The sequence below is a fragment of the Schistocerca cancellata genome, chromosome 11 (genome assembly GCF_023864275.1).
Source record: "Schistocerca cancellata isolate TAMUIC-IGC-003103 chromosome 11, iqSchCanc2.1, whole genome shotgun sequence".
NCBI classification, from domain to species: Eukaryota; Metazoa; Arthropoda; class Insecta; order Orthoptera; family Acrididae; genus Schistocerca; species Schistocerca cancellata.
The window spans coordinates 172,214,620-172,227,476 of NC_064636.1; the positions used below are offsets into that span (position 1 = coordinate 172,214,620).

General features: G+C 44.0%; 1 protein-coding gene across 1 annotated transcript in view; it reads right to left on the bottom strand.

Annotated features, from left to right (window-relative positions):
- LOC126108416 (zinc finger protein 708-like) overlaps positions 1-12,857 on the bottom strand; it is a 139,216-nt gene that overhangs the window by 71,494 nt on the left and 54,865 nt on the right. The window lies entirely within an intron of this gene.

Sequence of the window (12,857 nt, forward strand, 5' to 3'; positions counted from 1 at the left end):
CAGTACGCCACATGACTCCAGGGCCCAACACAACTGTCGACTTACCATACATTCTAACAGCTTAAAAAGAATGTTGGTGAGGCTGATGAGCCAATAGCTATCCATATCAAGTGTGTTTTTACCGGGTTTGAGCACTGGAATAATGGTGCTCTCCCACCATTGCGATGGAAAGACGTCATCACACCAGACCCAGTTGAAGATGATAACAAGATGGCGCTTTTAGTCAAACAATAGATGTTTGATCATCCGACTGTGGATCTGATCTGGCCCAGGAGCTGTGTCAGGGCAATGTGCAAGGGCGCTGATGCACTCCCACGCTGTAAATGGAGCATTATAGGGTTCAATGTGACATTCAGTGAACTAGAGTGCTTTCCTTTCCATCTGCCATTTGAGGGTGCAGAGGCTCAACCATAGTGCTCGGCAATTGCCTTTGTGTCGGTAGATAACACACAATTGATGTTAGTGCCAGTAACACTTGTCGTGGTCTGGTACGCACATACACGTCCGATCTTCTTCCAGACTTAGGAAGGTGATGTATGGCACCAATGGTCGAGACGTACCTCTCCCAACATGCCTGTTTCAGTCTTTTTATAAGCTGGAGAATGCGAGCATGAGCCCTTCCAAAGCTATTAACTGTGCTAGGGAAGAGTGTCACTTATGTCACTGTAGAGCTTGTCGATGCTCTTTAATGGCCTCAACGATTTCTGGCGACCACCAAGATTTTCGCTGGAGCACTATAAAGAACAAGGGATCATTAATTCTGTCACAGAAACAATCGTTCTAGTGACCTGCTCAACTACCACACTGATGGTACCATGTGATGGAGTTTCAATGGTGAGAGCAGAGGTGAAAGCTTCCAGTCTGCATTGTTTAAAGACCATCTTGGTAGACATCTGGGGGGAATGGTGCTGGGGGAGTGACAGGAAGATGGGGAAGTGGTCACTGCCACACAAGGCATCATGGGCTCTCCAGTGGACAGATGGGAGAAGTCCTGGGGTGCAGAGGGATAAAGCAATGGCCGAGTAAGTGCCATGAGCCACACTGAAACGTGTGGGGGCCCCTAGTATTTAAGAGGCAGAGGTCGAGTTTCGACATCTCTAACTTGACCAGTAAGCATAGTGCCACCACACAAGGGGTTATGGACGATAAAATCTCCCATAAGTAGGAAAGGTTTAGGGACTAGATGAATCAGTGCAGCCAATTCTTTCAGGGGTACTGCACCATCCGGATGATGATATATGTTGCAGGCAGTTATTTCCTGCTTTGTCCTTATCCTGGCAGCCACAGTTTCAAGAGTGGTTTGAAGGGGCACAGGTTAACTGCATACTGAGTTCAGGCCATAGACAAGAACTCCACCTGACGCACTATTATAGTTGCTACAGTTCTCGTAATACCCCCTTATAGCCATGAAGGGCAGGGGTCCGCATTGCCAGGAACCAGATGTCCTGGAGGGCAATGCAGAAAGCAGGTGTAAACCTAAACAGTTGGTGTAGCTCAGCCGGGTGGTGGAAAAAGCCGCTGCTGTTCCACTGGAGGATGAGGTTATTGTGAGGCTGGGAAGGCATGAAGCATGCAAGGAGGCAGGTTACACTCCAGTGTCACCTGCTGCCACCGATTGAGTATTTGTATCAGTTCCTATTGTGGATGAGACATCAAGTGAGATCCAGGTCCTCAGTAGATGCTGAGATCTCCACCTCATCCGCAGGTATAGAACTGGTAGCTAGTAGTGGTGTTGAGGCCACCTGAGGGTTCTTTTTCTTAGCAGACTTCTTTTTTTTTTGTTTGCCTCTCACTTCTCTTTAGGGGCTTGCTGGGAGGACTTCTCTAAATTAGCTTCAGGCATGGAGGAAGACCGTGCAGCTCTTTGACCAGCAGCTTTTGGCTCCTTTAGCCACTGACGAGTGTCCGCTGTAGCATTAGTGGAGACCTTGGGAGAGAGAGTCCCAAGCGACCGCTTCCACATGAGATGAGCCAGAGGAGGCTGTTGCTTCTCTGGTTGGTGGGTGGGGACTGATGTCCCCTGCATTTGGGGAGGAGGGGGGGCTTTCTCCTAAACTAGGTACTTGTGATGGCGATGGTATTGTAGCTGCAGCATATGTCGACGTCAACCATATGGGTTGTAATTGTTCAAATTTACATTCAGCCTCTTGGTAAGTCAATCTGTCCAGGGTCTTGCACTTCATGATTTTCCGCTCCTTTTGGAGTACTGTGCAGTCTGGCGAGCCGGGGGAGTGCTGCTTTCCGTAGCTGATACAAGTGAGAAGGGGCACACAGGGAGTATCTGGATGCAGTGGACATCTGCAGTCTCGAAATGTGGCATTGGAAGTGCAGCAGGAAGACATGTGCCCTAATTTCCAGCACATAGAGCACCGCATATGGGGAGGAACGTTTGGTTTAACATCACAGTGGTAAATCATCACGTTGACCTTGTAACACTCCCTATTATTTTTTTTTTACGCGTTCCCGCTCGATCGGGATCTGATAGCAGCCCAGATAATAATTAATTAATGTGACCGTGTACCTAATGGGGCTGGCAATCGGAATGGACTGCTACGGAGTTGTTACAGTCCATTCTGTCCTTCTCAATGCTGTAATAATGAACTGTTTGGTGGCAAGAAGAACAAACGCAGCTTCACTAAACAAAACCTATATTCTTACCAAAAACCACAAAGATAAGGAGAAAGCCACTGCCTTCGTCAATACACTTCTAATTACGGCTAATCTCAGCACAGGCTTCTTCCTTATTCATTATCGTCACACGCTAAATACAATCACTGCAATCCAACACTGCAATCCAAATAATGCCGGCGCGGTAGACGCGGAATCTCAATAACGGCACATAAATATCACTGAATCACTCTCCTAATTATACTTTATCACTTTCCCGTATTATACTAACACAAAGGGGTTGAACCGCGGCGATGGCCACTCCCTTTGTCGGTAATTTCTATCAATTGCTGGCTTCTGCTCAGCTCTGCCCGCCTCGCGGGAACCTACAACACACACACTGACTGACTCAACTCTCGCTCTCGCGACCCGACACACTATCGATAGTTGCCCCGTCGACCTGTGTGAGTGCAAACCTAGTAGTAAGGGCCTGCGGACCCCTTACATCCCCGCCCTCGAAAACTTCTTTAGAGCCGCAGGCGAAAAAGAATCGGCAAGGGAATGAAACATTGCTACATTTGAACAAACACTCAGTGTTAATAATTAATGAAATTACAATTCACCAAATAATCCCTCGACTCCGGTAGTGGGCTGCCTCCACAATAATTTTTACAAAAGGTTATACATCTCATAAACATGGCGTTGTCCAAATTACAATTTTTATATCAACAAGCAATAGTCCTCTCTAGTCCAATATTGAATGAAACACACAACATATACGCTCAAAAATTATTACTTAAACACAGGACATATGAATTACTATACTACAAATTAGTTATGACAGGTTTTATACTCATTCTTAGATAATCTTCGACATGAAATATGCAATTCTAATTGTAATACATCACAAAACACAATGTAAATAAACCTTTCCCTCTTTCAAATGTCCATTTTACAGCTAAATGTTCTAAATATATCTTAGCAGGTTTATTCGGGTCCTTGTAGTTCTCACTCTTGACCGGACCTCACCTGGAGTGTCATTCAGTTTCCGGTCCCTCCACCTCTTCCTCTATAGTCAGACGAATGATTAAAGTGATTCCTTGGGTTATTACTTCCCTCTCGGTTTTGATCATTAGCTTGATTGTGTTCCTGTGATCGAACAGACTCCAATTGTTCCAGTATCTCCATCAAGGCCTCCCTATCTTTAATTAGGCTCCCGGATACAGTTTCTTACATTTTCCGGCTCAATCTTCTTTTTATTGCAGATATCTTTATGTCATCACTCACTCAGGGGTTGTTCCAAGGTCTCGCTCAATTCCCACAAATGTTCGGCAAACTCTCTCAACGTTCCTCTCCATGTACTACGTGACTTCCGGTGCCATAGGTCCTCAATTGCTGCACACTGATGACTTTTGGACCGGTATTTCTTCAAGAATTCTCCTTCAAATTGATCAAAACCAGTAGTCCCTTCCTTCTTCCTCACTCCCCAGGTGAAGGCCTCACCTTCCATTGCAATCCTCTGGTTATTCTCTTCTCGTTGCATGGCTATAGCATTCCTCAGATTGACAGCCAGTTGGTTTTGTCTATCTCCTATCCCCTTAACCGCGTCGTTGTGTGGTTTCTGCATCTGCGTCACCTCGGCGATTCTATGATCACAATTCGTTTCCACTTCAGTGATCCCTTCTCCCAATTCGGCTTTAGTTTCTTCAACATCGTCTTCTATCTTCTTCGTTAACTTTCCTTCCATCTTCTCCACGTCTCCCTGGACTTGGCCTATATTCTTCTGTAGCTTACTCTCTCTCTCATCGATGTTCATCTTCAGTCGTTCTGGTAACTCCTGCATTTCCTTCTTCAGATTACATTCCATTCTCGTGTATGATGTTTTGATCTCTTGTGCTATCGTTTCCTTAAATGACTCCAAGCTCTCTTTGGTTTCTTGTAAATCTTCCTTTAATGATGCGTGGTTTTCTTGTAAACTTTTCTCCAATGATTCTCTGAGATTTTTCTCTAATGATTCTCGGGATATTCTTCCCTCTTCTCTAGTTTATCGTAAACTTTTCTCTAATGATTCTCTGGATATTCTTCCCTCTTCTCTAGTTGCCTTGGTTTCCTTTAACAAGTCTGCTAACATCGACCACATATCGGCACCCTCTGAAACTGGCTTATCTCTCGTCGTTCGTCCCGGTGTCTCGGGATAACTAGTTGAATGTGCTAATGGGCTATCTAATGACAATCCACAACCACTGATTCCCGAAACGTCTCTGTCTTCCTGTCCTATCCCTTTCCTTTCAACTACTGCCTCACAAACCTGCTTATCTTCAGTAGACATGTTTGGTTTATTTTTAATGCTCAGGCAAGTAATATAAAATAACCTCTAGCCACCCAAAACACTCCTATTTACCATGAAACTAATTAAACAGTACCTGCAGTATTCTCAGTTAATCTCAATTTGATACAATATGCATGAGTACCGAACATAACAACCCTCAAAACTTAATAATTTCAAATATCACTATTCACATACACAATTTATGCAAAATGTTTTAAATAAGATAAATCACACCATTCATTACATCTATAAATGTAAAACCCCAAAAACAATGAGTATACCTGTATAGTTACCATTTAAACAATGCAGCAAGTATAAATAAGTATGGTATATTTCAGAGTATACCTCGCAAACTTTTCAGAAATTACTATAATTGAACACTTTCCCTAATGTAATGGGTTAAAAAGTGTTTATTTATCGCGAAAACTGCATAGTACAAATTAATGTTATGCCAACCAGTCGTCTTCACTCACCAACCGACGTTACCGCGAGTCGCGATGTTTTGACGTTTGAAGTGGGCGTGGCGCTGTACTGCCGCTGGAGCCACGTGTAGTTGCGCTGCTTGCTTTGGCGAGCAGTCGTAGTTCTCAGCCGTCCGCTCCGTGGCGCTGCAGGCGGGCGTAGTTTGTAGTCCGGCCGCTAGATGACGGGCGGCGCTCGGTGTAGTGCGTCTGCGACTAAGCTGCTCCTTGGACAGGTAGTTGGGAAGACGTGTGAAATCACCTCGCGGATTGAAGCTCTTTGGCGCGGCTGCTACACGGGTCTGCGTGACGTCACTCAACAATTACGTCGCCACAATATATTGTCGTCCGCATAACAGTTTATGGGTCCACATGAAGCTGTCCGATTTTCACTGTTCAAAAAACAATTTCAGTCATAATGTCACTATTAAACACTTCTGTAAAAGCGTTCGTGATGAATTCTTGGCTCGTTTTACTATTTTAATGTTCACACGTGTCTTTCTTTTGTGTTCACTTTTCACAGTTCTTCGCGCGGATTTACGCATTTGCACATTATAACACAGTTTATCGACACTATTATTCTCATCTAATATGGTGAGAAAAAAAGTTTGTTCACAATCGGTGAAGATGCTATTACTTCGTATTGTTCAATAATGCATTGTTCTCTCGTCGCGATTTCAAAGTTTATATTCTGTCCCGATCCAAAATGAAAAAATGTTTTCTCGCGTTAAGCAAGGTAAAATTACCTATTGTTCTTTACTGTTCGTCCGAAAATTGCACTAGTCCTTTCACGGTAAGCCAAGGGTGTAACACTCCCTATTAATTTTTTTTTTTTACGCGTTCCCGCTCGATCGGGATCTGATAGCAGCCCAGATAATAATTAATTAATGTGACCGTGTACCTAATGGGGCTGGCAATCGGAATGGACTGCTACGGAGTTGTTACATTCCATTCTGTCCTTCTCAATGCTGTAATAATGTACTGTTTGGTGGCAAGAACAACAACAAACGCAGCTTCACTAAACAAAACCTATATTCTTACCAAAAACCACAAAGATAGGGAGACAGCCACTGCCTTTGTCAATACACTTCTAATTACGGCTAATCTCAGCACAGGCTTCTTCCTTATTCATTATCGTCACACGCTAAATACAATCACTGCAATCAAACACTGCAATCCAAATAATGCCGGCGCGGTAGACGCGGAATCTCAATAACGGCACATAAATATCACTGAATCACTCTTCTAATTATACTTTATCACTTTCCCGTATTATACTAACACAAAGGGGTTGAACCGCGGCGATGGCCACTCCCTTTGTCGGTAATTTCTATCAATTGCTGGCTTCTGCTCAGCTCTGCCCGCCTCGCGGGAACCTACAACACACACACTGACTGACTCAACTCTCGCTCTCGCGACCCGACACACTATCGATAGTTGCCCCGTCGACCTGTGTGAGTGCAAACCTAGTAGTAAGGGCCTGCGGACCCCTTACAACCTTCTCAGGCAATGAATCATCCTCAAAGGCCAAGATGAAAGCACCAGTAGTGACCCTGTTGTCTTTGGGTCCCCTGTAAATGCGCCAGATGAAAAAAAACACCCCACCATTCTACATTGGCACAGAGCTTGTCAGACTGCAAGAGGAGGTCGCAATGCAAAATAATCCCCTGGACATGTTAAGGATTTTATGGGGAGTGAAAGAAACAGGATTATCACTCAGATGGTCACAAGTGAGTAATGCCCGGGATTGGGCTGGAGATGCTGTCTGAATCGAGACTGCACTGCTTCTCATCTTGGACAGTGCTGCCACTTCCTCAAACTTATCCTCAAGATATTAAAAAACTGAGTCTTCATGGGTAGAAAGAGTCTCTGTCCATTCTGCTACAGACTAAATACCGAGGCGAATATGGCTATCTTCTTTCTGTAGCCCTGTTTCTCCCATGGTGTAGCAAGGGAGGGAAAAGATTTAGGATCATATCTGTCAGCTTTGTACTCGATCTTGCCTTCTTGGAGACAGCTGGTGTCTTACAATCACCAGCAAGGGATGACTTAGTCCGCTAGATTGTGGGTCACCTGCCCTGATGCCACCCATTCCGATCATGGGCTCTCCCCACGGATGCCACCCAGCGACAGCAGAGGCCACATGGCATGCTGGCCATTGTCAGGAGTCCTGATGCCCCAGGAAGACAGGCATCTACTCCTTGGCATACATGGGGAGTTTACAGCTCAGGCATCAGCAGTGCGATCCCTGTGTTGTCAGGGGACTACCACCAAATGGGTACATGATTGCCCCACCACAACGTACTGGCTACCGTGCTGGATATTGGGCGCAGAGAAATCCAAACTGCCATGAGGGTGAAAGAGTACAAGAGAAAATGGAAGAAGATGACATACCCCCCAAAGTGTGCTCATCCAAATAGTTGAATTGCAGGTGGAGATGCAAAGCCAAGACAATAGGCTCAGGACATCCAATCCAGGGGAACTATGGATAACTCATGCACCACGTAAGGCATCCTTCCCCATATGGCCCGCACTTCTGTAGAATTTGGAAAGTGGCAGGTCAAACCATAAAATGGGACCTGAAGTTATAGGGTTGAAGAGGGAGAGACTCCTTTTAGTCATGTCTTACGACAGGCAGGGATACCTTAAGCCTATTCTAACCCCAGACCTGCAGGGGGAAGCAAAGTTGACATTTGCCATATTGTAGAGATGCTAAGTTGCAGATAGTAACAACAAAAAGAGTGTGACGAATAAAACTTTTGGCCCATAAGCTTTTCGTCAAAAATAGATGACATACACACACACGACTGCAGTCTCGGCAACTTTAGCCACACTGTGAGCAGCAGCACCACTGCATGATGAGTGGTGACTGGGCAGGGGTAACTAGGAGGCTGGAGTGGGGAGGGATAGTTGGGTAGGGGTGACTTACAGTGCAGTGCTGCTGGGGAGCATGCAAGGATGAGGTGGAAAGAGGGTAGGGCAGCTACGTGCTGTCAGGCAATTAGACAGTGGGCAGGGGAGAGGTGGGAAGGGGGGCACCAGCAAAGGAGAGAAGTAAAAAGACTGGGTGCAATGGTGGAATGATGAGGGCTGCATGGTGCTGGAATGGAACAGGAGGCTGAATGGGTGAGGACAATGACTAATGAAGGTTAGGCCAAGAGGGTTACATGAATGTAGGGGAAGTTCTCCCTGCACAATTCAGAAAAGCTGGTGTTGGTGTGAAGGATCCATATGGCACAGACTTTGAAGCAGTCACTGAAACAAAGGATGTCATGAATAGCAGCATTCTCAGCAACCAGGTGGTCCACTTTTTTCGCTGGCCATTCATGCAGACAGATGGCTTGTCGGGTGTCATGCCCACATAGAATGCAGCACAGTGGTTGCAGCTTAGCTTGTAGATCACATGACTAGTTTCACAGATAGCCCTGTCTTTGGTGGGAGAGGTGATATTTGTGATGGTGGTGGGAGTATGTATGGGACATGTCTTGCATCTACATCTATTACAGGGGTATGAGCCATGAGGTACGGGGTTGGAAGCAGGGGTTGTGTAGGGATGGGTGAGTAGATTGTGTAGGTTTGGTGGATGGTGGAATACCACTGTGGGGGGTGTGGGAAGGATAGTGGGCAGAACATTTCTCGCTTCAGGGCGAGACGAGAGGTAGTCAAAACCCTGGTGGAGAATGTAATTCAGTTGCTCCAGGCCTGGGTGGTACTGAGTTACATTGGGAATGATCCTCTGTGGCCATACAATGTGAGACTGGAAAGATAAAGCATGATATATTTATTTTTGTACAAAGCTGGGAGGATAATTACGATCAGTGAGGGTCCTCAGTATATTTTACAGACTATAAGATGCTGCAGGCTATAGGGTACACATTCATACTTAAGCACTTTTTAAAAAGTAACATTTTTACAATTTGTAATATTAGATTGCAAAGCCAGGCTAACAACAATTCTGTGTATAGAACCGCACTGACCTAAAGGCCCCTGAATACCAAAATTGAACTTCTCCTTCATAACGACTGTCTTCTTCATATAAGAGATGGTCTTCACTGCCCACCAGAGCATTACATATGCAGTACTTATTGAAAGATTTGACCAAAATGTCTTCTCTTACAATAGACAACAACTTTTTTCCAGTGACACACTGGTGTGATTGTAGGTCTTTTCAATGCTCTCTCTGGTGTAAGTCCTTGTTGGGTTTCATCTGTAGCATGTCAACTGAATTTGGTCAGAAAATACATCAGAGCAGAAGTGAGCTGCAACAGTGCCAGCTGCAGGTGGGTGGGAGTATTACATGCTGCAAAGCAATACACAACCAACTGGTGTTGCGAAGCTGAGTCAGTTGGGCGTGATATAGCAACAGCCAATGCTGGAGTGCATTAGCAGAAGGTCGGGAGCCTTTCCTCACCTGCCACCAGTCGTGTTTAAAATATTTGCCTGAAGCCCTTAATGAACATAGTCTGGAACGAATAAACATTCAGCTATTTGTGTACTAAATGATTCTTGTCTAAATATCAGAGCGAACAACACCCACAAGCCTGTGACACCCAGAGTGACATCCTAGAATGCACTATGGGGTCTGCCGTTTGACCACTACACAGGGTAGCCTGCTGTGAGGCACGAGGGAGCTGGTGCTCACTGGAGGACGTTTACGGCCATCATCAGCTGCATCGCTGTCACAGCCAGAGTGACTGCTGACAGCAACACTGAGTGACCCCATATTCAGCCTTGCTCCTTGACCTGTCAGCAATGACAGATGTCTAGTATTTCACTTAAGAGGCAACTGGAAGCCTCTACCAAGCTGTTCCTGATTTACTACACCTGAGGGCTGGAAAAAAGAAAGTAATTAAACATATCTACAGTCGCCCTGACACCCCATTTCACCCTCCACATGTGACAATCCAAGGGTCATGCAACATTGATGTCAGGACTTTGCAATCACTTCTTAGAGCAATGTTTGAACCTACACACTATGTTACAGTGAATTAAAGAAAAAGAAAATCCTTATATTTTGGTCATAGAAAAGTCATCTGACAGACGTGAATTTTATAACGTAGATTTTATTGCGAATAGAGAACCAGTGGATTTTTCTACTCTTAGAGGTAATGGAAGGTATGACTAGTTAGTGACTGTTAGATGTGCACAGTGTAACCTCAAGGGTCATAAGTGCAACGTATGAAATCACTTCTAGGAAAGTGTTACACATGTAATCATTTGGGCCACATGGCTGGCAGTGCTGGCTCATAATTACATTTAAGAATTAAGTTAATGTATTTTGTCTTCTTGTCTTGTGAATGTTAGTTCTCGAAGTGAGTGTTGTCAAGGACAAAGCTTGAACAGAACCAGAGACACAAGGTGTACCACAATCAGAAGTAGTATGCATATTGTTAAAGAAGGTAACAGAATTACCAGCAGAAAATAAGGAACTTTGTGGGTTGACAGGATCACGATCATTCAATACAGTGTACATTTGTCTGACAAAAGTTTAATTGGTCCTTGTCCTGGTAAAACAACCGACAATGAGCATGTCTTCACCTTCAATATCTGGTTCAGATGCACAGTTGGTCTAATGAAGTATTATTGACTGTTACAAAACTGATACTAACAAAGGAAGTAAAAACATATTTAGGGTATACAGGAGCTGTGAAGGGAGCCACAATATTCGAAGAATTTAAAGAAGGGTTAATTCTAAGATATATGGATCAAAATAGTGCCAGACACTATAGGGAACAATTTGCAGTAATAACTAAGAGAAATAAAGAAACTGTGGAAGAATTTGCAGATAGGATAAGGAAAATCAATGGACATACCTGTGCATTGGGGCAGGATGCTGAAGTTAATGACACTATTTTGCAAGAAGCATAGCAGAGGGTCTTCAAAGCTTTTTTAAGAGGGCTGCATGCAGAAATGTCAGAATGTGTGTGGACAGGGTGTCTGACAGATTTGCGCACAGCAGTGCAGTAACTACAGTGTGTTAGGAGATCAATTTGTCTACTGGAATACAGGGCAAATGGACACTGTTTGCAGCTAATATAAAACATTTCAAGTTTGGACAAACAGGCCATGTAAGGACAAAGTGCTGCCAGCCTCAGGGTGATGTGAATAAAGAAAGAAGAAGTAACAGTTTTAAAAGTAGAGGTGCAGGTAGAAATAAGGTATTGAACACTAGCTGGAACCCCTGGTCCACCTATAGTCTTCCCAGTAAGACTAGATACAAAATTGTATGCAGATGTGGATGCCATAAGATCTGTTTGGGATAAGAAGAATAGGAACAAAAATGATTCCATGATATCATTGGACACAGGGGAGAATGTTTGTCACCAGTAGTGATCTGGTGAAATGTACGCAATTGGACCCACCAAAGTACAGACTGCATGGAGTGGGAATAAAGACATCATCACACCATTAGGACTGTGGACACAGGCATCCACCTGAATACAGCTTAATTTAAACAATGATTAGAGATTGTGTCACATTCAATTGAGGGGTAAAACATGATTCTGGATTAGATTTCCTTATCAGCATTGTGCCATACTCAACTTCCAGCTACATAGGGTGGAACATGGCAGAAAAATGCTTCAGTTTGGTTAAGTCATGGCAGAGAGGTGGCAAGAAGAGTCTATTGCAAAAGATGAACCAATTAAACCATGAAAACTATACTTAGACTTGATTTGCACGATTATGTATCTAAGGAAACTGGGAAATTTCTTTGGGTCAGTGTCGAGTCCAGCTTGCCGGCAGGAATTTTGTATGTGATGGAACCATTAGAACAGAATTAAATATTAGATCAGGTGGGTTGTTTATTTAACAGACATATCATGCCCATACCTGTTTCTACGTACCATTTCAGCACAGAGGGCACGTGATTAACACACCAGTTGTTAATCTCCAATATGAATATCTTGCAGGAAGAAGAATGGAACATATGGGGCGTCAGCCACAGAGAATTGCCAGACATCACTGAAACTGTATGAGGAGCAAAAGTGAAGCATCTAGAGGGAAACAAGAGCAAACAGATGACAAAACTACTTTTGGAATTCAATGGTTTATTTTTTCCAAAAGGACCATTATCAGGTACGCATATTACACAACACTGCATACCAATATGAAATGAGTCATCAGTCTACCACAAACCATACAGAAGAGCTAGCAACTTTCACCCAATTTTGAAGTTGTAAATCGATCAACAGCTGAAAGATGGAATACTTGAAGAATGTGATGTCAACATTGGGCAGGAATATTTGTGCCAAAAATATAGGTTTGGTTTGATTACAGACACCTAAATGAGAAAACCATAATGGATGCCTACCGTTTCCTAAACATCACAGAAATTATGGATCATTTAAAGCTATCCTAATATTTTTCAACAATGGATTTGCAGAGATAGAGCCTGTGTCACAGGACTGACACAAAACAGCATTTCTGGAACCTTGGGGACACTACCAAATCAGAAGGAT